At 52.6% G+C, this 10,311-nt stretch overlaps 1 long non-coding RNA gene across 1 annotated transcript; it reads left to right on the top strand.

Moving 5' to 3' along the window:
• Window positions 1-5,257: 5,257 nt before the first annotated feature.
• On the top strand, window positions 5,258-10,311 carry LOC114806427. The gene is made up of 2 exons (XR_003754463.2): window positions 5,258-5,382; window positions 10,184-10,311. It is a non-coding gene; the product is annotated as an uncharacterized LOC114806427 (long non-coding RNA).

The raw sequence follows: 10,311 nt of genomic DNA, 5'->3' as shown, positions 1-10,311 counted from the left end.
TGTCCGGTCGCCGACCCCTCGCCTGCATTTTCCCTCTGGCCTTTCCCCTTCGTATATGACAGACCACCTCTCTCCCCACCTTTACAGCCTTCTTCAAAGTCACGTCTCCTCCAAGAGGCCTTCCCTGATTACGCCCTCATCTCTCCGTATCGCTTATACGCTTCTTGATATTGCCCTTGCTATTCACCCCGCCACCTTTAAGCCCTTGATATTCGCTCCACCCTCAGCCCAAGACCCCGTAGGCCACATATCCCTAGTCAGGCAGTCGATCGTATTTATTGAGTGCTGGGTGCAGAGCACACTGCGCCGAACTCTTAGCAGAGTCCTATATAACAATACGGCAGATGTTCCCCACCCACAACGAGCTCACGGTCTTGTACCGGCAGTCTCCCTCTCTAAACTGTAGGCTCCTTGTGGGCGGGGAACGTTTCTGCCGACTCTGTTGCACTGTACTCTCCCCAGCGCTCAACACGGCCCTCTGCACGCCATCGGGGACTGACGATCCCTCTCAGCAAGGAATTTAAAAATCTAGCGGCTTCCTCCTCTTGAGGATGAGCCGACTGATGGGTTTCCATTTCACGCTGACCTCGCCCTCCCCGTTGAGAGCGAAAGTGTTCTGAATCCGTCGGAGCGAGACCCGAGCTCCAACACGGAGCTGTACCCTCGCCCCCAAAGTGGGGGGCCTCAGGAGTGGCTAGCGAGGCCCGCTGCCGGGTAGCCGTCCTGGAGGAGGCAACTTAAAAGGAGGGAGGGGAGATGGTCACAGCTAACGAACCTTCTCCCGGGGCCAGTTTCTCCTGGGGGGTGGCATTTGGGGGGCCAGGGCAGGGGGTGTAGCCAATTCCGATGGAGGGCACGGGCTCATTCATTCAACAGCATTTATTCAGCGCTGACTATGTGCAGAGCACTGTACTAAGCGCTTATAAATGAATAATTTGAATATAAATTAAAATGATATATCTAGACATATCTATATCTATCTACATCCAAATAGACATATACATATATAGATATGATTGAATGAATACGAATATAAATTGAAATGACAGGCATATATACTTATCTATCTACATCTACACAGGCACATATATAGTTATAGGTATGAATGAATGAATAGGAATATAAATTAAAATGAAAGGCATATATCCATATCCATATCTACCTATACCTATATAGATACATAGCTATATAGATAGAGATAGACATGATTGAATGAATATGAATATAAGCTAAAATGACAAGTATATATACATATCTATACCTAGATAGTCATATACATAGATATAGATAACGATTGCATGAATGCATATGAACATAAATTAAAATGAGACCCATATACAGATATAGATTGTAGATATAAATCTATAGAGATCTGGATCTATACAGATACAAATCTATATCGATCTAGATCTACACAGATACATAGATAGAAATCTATTTAGGTCTAGATCTAGATCTATATAGATACACAGATATACAGATGCATAGAGATCTAGATCTATACAGATACCTAGCCACCAATCTATAGAGGTCTAGATCTATACATAATAATGTTGGTATTTGTTAAGCGCTTACTATGTGCCGAGCACTGTTCTAAGCGCTGGGGTAGGTACAGGGTAATCAGGTCGTCCACACGTGAGGCTCACAGTCTTAATCCCCATTTTACAGATGAGGTAACTGAGGCACAGAGAAGTTAAGTGACTTGCTCACAGTCACACAGCTGACAAGTGGCAGAGCCAGGATTCGAACCCATGACCTCTGACTCCCAAGCCCGGGCTCTTTCCACTGAGCTACGCTGCTTCTCTATAGATGTAGATCTATAGAGATGTAGATCTATACAGATACATAGATATACATCTATAGAGATGTAGATCTATACAGATACATAGACATACATCTATAGAGATCTAGATCTATACAGGTACCTAGCTATCAATCTATAGTGATCTAGATCTATACAGATACCTAGCTATCAACCTATAGAGATCTAGATCTCTACAGATACATAGATATCAATCTATGTAGATCTATACAGATACCTAGGTATCAATCTATAGAGGTCTAGATCTATACATAGATACACATCTATAGAGACCTAGATCTACACAGACACATAGATATCCATCTATAGAGACCTAGATCTACACAGACACGTAGATATCCATCTATAAAGCTCTAGATCTACACATAGACACACACCTATAGAGATCCAGACCTTTCCGGACACATGGATATCCATCTATAGGGATCTAGATCTAACCAGATCCCTAGCTATCCATCTTGTTCATTCCAAGCGCTTAGTACAGTGCTCTGCACATAGTAAGCGCTCAATAAATACTATTGAATGAATGAATAGCTATCCATCTAGAGAGGTCTAGATCGATACATAGATACACATCTCCAGAGACCTAGATCTACACAGACACCTAGCTATCCATCTACAGAGACCTAGATCTATACAGACCCCTAGCTATCCATCTATAGAGACCTAGATCTATACAGACCCCTAGCTATCCATCTATAGAGACCTAGATCTATACATAGACAAACACCTTTAGAAATCCAGACCTATCCAGACACATCGATATCCATCTATAGGGGTCTAGATCTATCCAGATCCCTAGGTATCCATCTAGAGAGGTCTAGACCGATACATAGATACACATCTATAGACATCTAGATCTACACAGACCCCTAGCTATCCATCTATAGAGACCTAGATCTACACAGACCCCTAGCTATCCATCTATAGAGATCTAGATCTATCCAGACCCCTAGCTATCCTTCTATAGAGATCTAGATCTATACATAGACACACACCTATAGAGATCTAGACCTATCCAGACACCTAGATATCCATCTATAGAGAGCTAGATCTATGCAGACCCCTAGCTATCCATCTACAGAGGTCTAGATCTATCCAGGCACCTAGATATCCATCTATAGAGATCTAGATCTATACATAGATACACACCTATAGAGATCTAGACCTATCCAGACCCCTAGCTATCCATCTATAGAGACCTAGATCTATCCAGACCCCTAGCTATCCCTCTATAGAGACCTATATCTATCCAGACCCCTAGCTATCCATCTATAGAGACCTAGATCTACACACACCCCTAGCTATCCATCTATAGAGACCTAGATCTATCCAGACCCCTAGCTATCCATCTATAGAGACCTAGATCTATCCAGACCCCTAGCTATCCATCTATAGAGACCTAGATCTATCCAGACCCCTAGCTATCCATCTATAAAGGTCTAGATCTATACATAGATACACACTTATAGAGATCTAGACCTACCCAGATCCCTAGCTATCCACCTAGAGAGGCCTAGATCGCTACAGAGATACACACCTACAAAGACCTAGATCTGCACAGACACGCGGCTCTCCACCTATAGGCCTCCCTAGATACACAGGTACAGATCTGTATCTAAAGCTCGCTCTCTCTAGACAGAGACGGAGAGAGGACACCTAATAATAATAATAATAATAATAATAATGTTGGTATTTGTTAAGCGCTTACTATGTGCCGAGCACCGTTCTAAGCGCTGGGGTAGACACAGGGGAATCGGGATGTCCCCCGTGGGGCTCCCGGTCTTCATCCCCATTTGACAGATGAGGTCACTGAGGCCCAGAGAAGTGAAGGGACTTGCCCACGGTCACCCAGCTGGCAAGGGGGCAGAGCTGGGATTCGAACTCATGACCTCTGACTCCCAAGCCCGGGCTCTTTCCCCTGAGCCACGCTGCTTCTCTGACGTTGGCATTGGTGAAGCGCTACCTCTGTGCCCAGCCCTGGTCTAAGCGCTGGGGCAGTGTGGCTCAGTGGAAAGAGCACGGGCTTTGGAGTCAGAGCTCGTGAGTTCGAATCCCAGCTCTGCCACTTGTCGGCTGTGTGACTGTGGGCGAGTCACTTCACTTCTCTGGGCCTCAGTTCCCTCATCTGTAAAATGGGGATGAAGCCTGTGAGCCCCACGTGGGACAACCCGATTCCCCTAGGTCTACCCCAGCGCTTAGAACAGTGCTCGGCACATAGTAAGCGCTTAACAAATACCAACATTATTAGGTGGTTCCCCCCGTGGGGCTCCCGGCCTTCATCCCCATTTGACAGATGAGGTCACTGAGGCCCAGAGAAGTGAAGGGACTTGCCCACGGTCGCCCAGTTGACGAGTGTCTGTCCGTCTCCCCCGATTAGACTGTGAGCCCGTCGTCGGGCAGGGACTGTCTCTATCTGTTGCCGACTTGTTCATTCCAGGCGCTCAGTCCAGTGCTCTGCACACACAGTAAGCGCTCAATCAATACTATTGAATGAATGAGTGGCGGGGGCGGGATTCGAACTCATGACCTCTGCCTCCCAAGCCCGGGGCTCTTTCCCCTGAGCCACGCCTGGGGGGGGGGGGGGGTCTGCAGGGGTGTGGCCGGGGCGGCCCCTCCCCCCTCCCTCGGGAGCGCGCCCAACGGTCCTCCCCCCCCCCTCCGCGGGAGCGCGCCCAACGGCCCTGCCCCTCCCCGCCAACATGGCCGCCGCGCCCCCCCCCAGGCCCCGCCCCCCGCGGCCGCCCATTGGCCGCGCCGCCCCCCGCCGCGCGCCGCCATTGGCCGGCCGGCCCGTCGCTCCGGGCCGCCGCGCGCCGCCATTGGCCGGCCGGCCCGTCGCTCGGCCCGCCCCGCCCCGCCCCCCGGGCGCCGCCTCGAGGCGCCATATAAACAAACGTCCGGACCGGGCCTCTCCCCCGGCCCCTTCCCCGCTGCTTCTTCTCGCTCTTTTCATTCTCCCCCGGCGCCGCCCCCCCCCCCCACCTCCCTTCGGCCCCGCGGAGCCTGAGAGACGCCCCTCCCCGCTGCCGCCCTCAACCCGACGTCCCGCCGAGGGCCGCGTCCGCCCCGGAGTCCGCCCCTCACCTGGCGGGAACGCGAGCGGGGCCCCGGGGGGGGGAGGGGCGGGGCCGGGGGCTGCGGCTAGGGCCCGGGCCGGCGCGGGGGCCGCGGCCCCTCTTCCATGCCGCTCCGGGTTTGTTTTGTTTATGTCCTTCCTGACGGCTTCCCGGAAATCGCGTGACTCGCCCCCCTCACGTGGGCCGGGCGGGGAGGGGGCGGCGGGCGGCGACCAATGGCGGGCTCCGTTCGGCGGGCGGGGCCAATCGGCGCCGGCCCTCGCGTCACGTGGGGCGGGGGGGGCGCGCGCCGCCCGGCGCGCGCGGGCGTCCTCTCGCGCTCGTGCGCGCGCGCGCGGGAGGAGGGGGGAGGAGCCGGAAGCGGAAGTGCGGGCGCCGGGGCTCGCGCCCCCTCAGAGCGGCCCGGGCCGCGGGCGGAGATGGCGGCCGGGGCGGGGAACGCACCGAGACCCGCGCCACCTCATCCCCTCCGCAAGCGCGGTGAGTGAGGCCGGCGGGGAGGGATTGTGCGCGGGAGGGGGCGGGAGGGGCTTCTCCTCCGCTCCTGAGGCCTTCTGACGGCCCACTTTACCCCCTCCCTGGGGGGGCGGGGGGGAGGGTTGCGTATGTGGGGTGTGGGTGTGTTTGTGGGTTGAGTGTATATGTGGGTGGGGGGGGTTGTGTGGGGGGGGGTGTGTGGAGATGTGGCTGTGGGCTGTGGGTGTGTATGGGGGTTGAGTGTGTATGTGGGTGTGTGTATGTGTGTGTGGGTGGTGTGTGTATGTGGGTGGTGTGTGTATATGGCTGTGTGTATGTGGGTGGTTGTGTATGTGGGTGGTGTGTGTATGTGGGTGGTGTGTGTATGTGGTTGTGTGGTTGTGTATGTGGGTGGTGTGTGTATGTGGGTGGTGTGTGTATGTGGTTGTGTGGTTGTGTATGTGGGTGTGTATGTGGGTGTGTGGTTGTGTATGTGGGTGTGTATGTGGGTGTGTGGTTGTGTATGTGGGTGTGTGTATGTGTGTGTGGGCGTGTGTATGTGGGTGGTGTGTGTATGTGGGTGGTGTGTGTATGTGGGTGGTGTGTGTATGTGGGTGGTTGTGTATGTGGGTGGTGTGTGTATGTGGGTGGTTGTGTGGTTGTGTATGTGGGTGTGTATGTGGGTGTGTATGTGGGTGTGTGGGTGTGTATGTGGGTGTGTGTATGTGTGTGTGGGTGGTGTGTGTATGTGGGTGGTGTGTGTATATGGCTGTGTGTATGTGGGTGGTTGTGTATGTGGGTGGTGTGTGTATGTGGGTGGTGTGTGTATGTGGTTGTGTGGTTGTGTATGTGGGTGGTGTGTGTATGTGGGTGTGTATGTGGGTGTGTGGTTGTGTATGTGGGTGTGTATGTGGGTGTGTGGTTGTGTATGTGGGTGTGTATGTGGGTGTGTGGTTGTGTATGTGGGTGTGTGGTTGTGTATGGGTGTGTGTATGTGGGTGGTGTGTGTATGTGGGTGGTGTGTGTATGTGGCTGTGTGGTTGTGTATGGGTGTGTGTATGTGGGTGGTGTGTGTATGTGGCTGTGTGGTTGTGTATGGGTGTGAGTGTGTATGTGGGTGGTGTGTGTATTTGGGTGTGTGGTTGTGGGTGGTGTATGTATGTGGGTGTGTGGTTGTGTATGTGTGTGAGTGTATGTGGGCGGTGTGTGTATGTGGGTGTGTGGTTGTGTGTGTGGGCTGAGTGTATGTGTGCGGGTGGGTGGGTGTAGATGTGGCTGTGAAGATGTGGTGGGGTGTGTATGTGGGTGGTGTGAGTTGTGTGGGTGGGGATGTGCAGGTTTGAGTGTGGGGGTGGGGATGTGGGTTGGGTGTGGATGTGGGTCGTGTGGGGGTGTGGATGTGGGTTGTTCATTCAATAGTATTGATTGAGCGCTTACTATGTGCAGAGCACTGGACTAAGCGCTTGGAATGAACAAGTCGGCAACAGATAGATTCGGTCCCTGCCGTCTGACGGGCTTAAGGTCTGATCGGGGGAGACGGACAGACGAGAACAGTGGCGATAAATAGAGTCGAGGGGATGAACATCTCATTAAAACAGTAGCAAATAAATAGAATCAGGGCGATGGACATCTCATTAACGAAATAAATAGGGTGATGAAGATCTATACAGTTGAGCGGACGAGTACAGTGCCGAGGGGAGGGGACGGGAGAGGGGGAGGAGCAGAGGGAAAGGGGGGAGAAGAGGGTTTAAGCTGCGGAGAAGTGAAGGGGCAGAGGGAAAAGGGGAGCTCAGTCTGGGAAGGCCTCTCGGAGGAGGTGAGTTTTAAGTAGGGTTTCGAAGAGGGGAAGAGAATCAGTTTGGCGGAGGCGAGGAGGGAGGGCGTTCCGGGACCGCGGGAGGACGCGGCCCGGGGGTCGACGGCGGGGTAGGGTTGTGTGCGTGTGGGGGTGTGTATATGGGTTGTGTGCCTGTGGGGGTGTGGGGGGGTGTGAAGGTGGAGGAGGGTTGTGTATGAAGGTGTGTGTAGGGGGGTGGGTGTGGAGGAGGTGGGGGGGTGGCCCCTCTCACGATAATGGTGATAATAATAACGATAGTCTTGGTGAAGCGTTTACTACGCGAGCCCCACATGGGACAACCCGATCACCTTGGATCCCGCCCCGTCGCCTGGAACAGTGCTCGGCACATAGTCAGCGCTCAACAAATGCCGTGGTTATGATGATGGCGAGGGGCGAAGCGCTGTTCTAAGCGAGGCGACCCGAGGCGGTCGGGTCGTCCCACCTGCGGATTGTGGCAGAGGACGGGACGTTCCGGAGAGAGTAGATCCGTGCGGTCGCTGGGAGTCGGAAACCGTGAGCCCGTCGTCGGGTAGGGATGGTCTCTCTCTGATGCCGAATGGTACCTCCCAAGCGCTTAGTACGGTGCTCTGCACCCGGTAAGCGCTCAATAAATACTATCGAACGAAGGAATGAAACCCGGAGGGACCCAAAGACCTCCGGCTCCCAGCGGCGATGTACTGTTGTTGTTCTTCTTGTAGCTGTATTTACCCCGTTATTTCTCTCCAGCTCTTAGTGCAGCGATGGCTTCTAAGGGCTTCCAAAATATCATTCCTGCTGTGAGATTCCTTTTCCCCCCTCTGCCCACGCGGCTCAAAAATGGCTCCGTTCTCCTGGGTCTCCTTTTGGCCCGGCCTGGGCCAGATATAATAATGTTGGTATTTGTTAAGCGCTTACTATGTGCAGAGCACTGTTCTAAGCGCTGGGGGAGATGCAGGGTCATCGGGTTGTCCCGCTGAGGCTCACAGTCTTCACCCCCATTTGACAGATGAGGGAACCGAGGCCCGGAGAAGTGAAGTGACTTGCCCACAATCACCCGGCTGACAAGTGGCAGAGCCGGGATTCGAACCCATGACCTCTGACTCCCAAGCCCGGGCTCTTGCCACTGAGCCACGCTGCACCCAGGGTCCCGGCAAGCAGAACTGGATCGATTCATCTCCCTAGGGCCGAGACTTCGAAAAGTGAGGGCAGAGCCGGGAAGCCTGGCCGAAAGATGAGGACAGTCGGTCGGTCGTATTTATTAATGGTAATAATGATAATGATGATGGCATTAAAGTGCTTAGTGTGTGCCAGGCACTGTACTAAGCACTGATGAGCACTTACTGTTGCAGAGCACTGTAGTAAGCGCTTGGGAGGAAGTAATAATGATGATGATGGCATTCGTTAAGCGCTTACTATGTGCAAAGAAACACTGTTCTAAGCGCTGGAGAGGATACAAGGTCATCAGGTTGTCCCGCGTGGGGCTCACAGTCTTGATCCCCATTTGACAGATGAGGGAACTGAGACCCAGAGAAGTGAAGTGACCCGCCCAAAGTCACCCAGCTGACAAGCGGCTGGGCCGGGATTTGAGCCCGTGACCTCTGACTCCCAAGCCCAGGCTCTTTCCACTGAGCCATGCTGCTTCTAAAAAAAAATATATATATATATATATATATTAAGCGCTTACTATGTGCAAAGCACTGTTCAAAGCGCTGGGGGGATAGAGGGTGATCAGATTGGCCCCCATGGAGCTCACAGTTTAAATCCCCATTTTACGGAGGAGGTAACTGAGGCACAGAGAAGTTAAGTGAGTACAGTCCAATCATATTACAGACACATTCCCTGCCCACAACGAGCTTGCAGTCAAGAGCGCTTAACAAATTTTTTTTTTTAAAGAATCAGCGTGGCTCAGTGGAAAGAGCCCAGACTTGGGAGTCACAGGTCATGGGTTCGAATCGTGGCTCAGCCGCTTGTCAGCTGGGTGACTGTGGGCAAGTCACTTCCCTTCTCTGGGCCTCAGTGACTTCATCTGTCAGATGGGGATGAAGACTGTGAGCCCCACGTGGGACAACCTGATGACCCTGGATCTCCCCCAGCGCTTAGAACAGTGCTCTGCACATAGTAAGCGCTTAACAAATACCAACATTACTATTAGTATTATTATTAGAGGGCAGAACGTGGCAGCCTGGTGGAAAGATGAGGGCAGAGGTGGGCGGCCTCTTGGCCCAGCAGTCTCTGGCTGGCGTTTCTCTCTGCAGAGAAAGAAACGGGATTGGAAGCCATGGAAATAAAACCACTCTGAGTCTCGCACCTGTCGTCCGATCAGTCAGTCGGTGGTATTTATTGAGTGCTTACTGTGTGAAAGACGTTGTCCTGAGCATTTGGGAGAGGACAGTTCAATTCCTTCTGAATGCTTGGTGCAGGGGTCCTCTCTCCCCGTTGACCATAAGCTCCCTGTGGGTCAGAATCGCATCTACCATTTCTGTTGGCTTTTTCAATGGTATTTCATTCATTCAGTAGTATTTATGGAGCGCTTACTATGTGCAGAGCACTGTACTAAGCACTTGGAATATACAATTGGGCAACAGATAGAGACAATCCCTGCCCGACGACGGGTGTGAGGCGTTATTCTAAGTGCTGGGGTAAATGCAGGGTAATCAGGTGGGACACAGTCCACGTCCCACGTGGGGCTCACCGTCTTAATCCCCATTTTCCAGATGAGGGAACTGAGGCCCAGAGAAGTGAAATGACTCGCCCAAGGTCACGCAGCAGGCAAGCGGCAGAGCGGGGACTAGAACCTGGGTCCTTCTGACTCCCAGGTCCTTGCTCTGTCCGCTGGGCATTGCTCTTTCCCAAGTGGTCTGCACACATTCGATCAATAGTATTTATTGAACGCATACTATGTGCAGAGGACTGAACTGAGCGCTTGGAATGTACAATTCGGCAACACACAGTAAGTGCTCAGTGAATACTGTTAATTGATTTTTTTTTTCTTCTTCCTTTTCTTTCTAGGAACTTTAGCAAGGTGGCTCTTGTCGGATGTAATAGGCTGCAAATGAAAACGGACTCTTCCGCGATGCAATGAAGGCGGTAAAAAAGGATCATGTCACAGACTTGGAAGTTAAGCGTCTGCCTTTATG

Source organism: Ornithorhynchus anatinus, chromosome X1 (genome assembly GCF_004115215.2).
Source record: "Ornithorhynchus anatinus isolate Pmale09 chromosome X1, mOrnAna1.pri.v4, whole genome shotgun sequence".
Lineage (NCBI taxonomy): Eukaryota > Metazoa > Chordata > Mammalia > Monotremata > Ornithorhynchidae > Ornithorhynchus > Ornithorhynchus anatinus.
The sequence above is the reverse complement of the archived record's forward strand: the minus strand, read 5'-3'. Positions and strand labels throughout refer to the sequence as shown.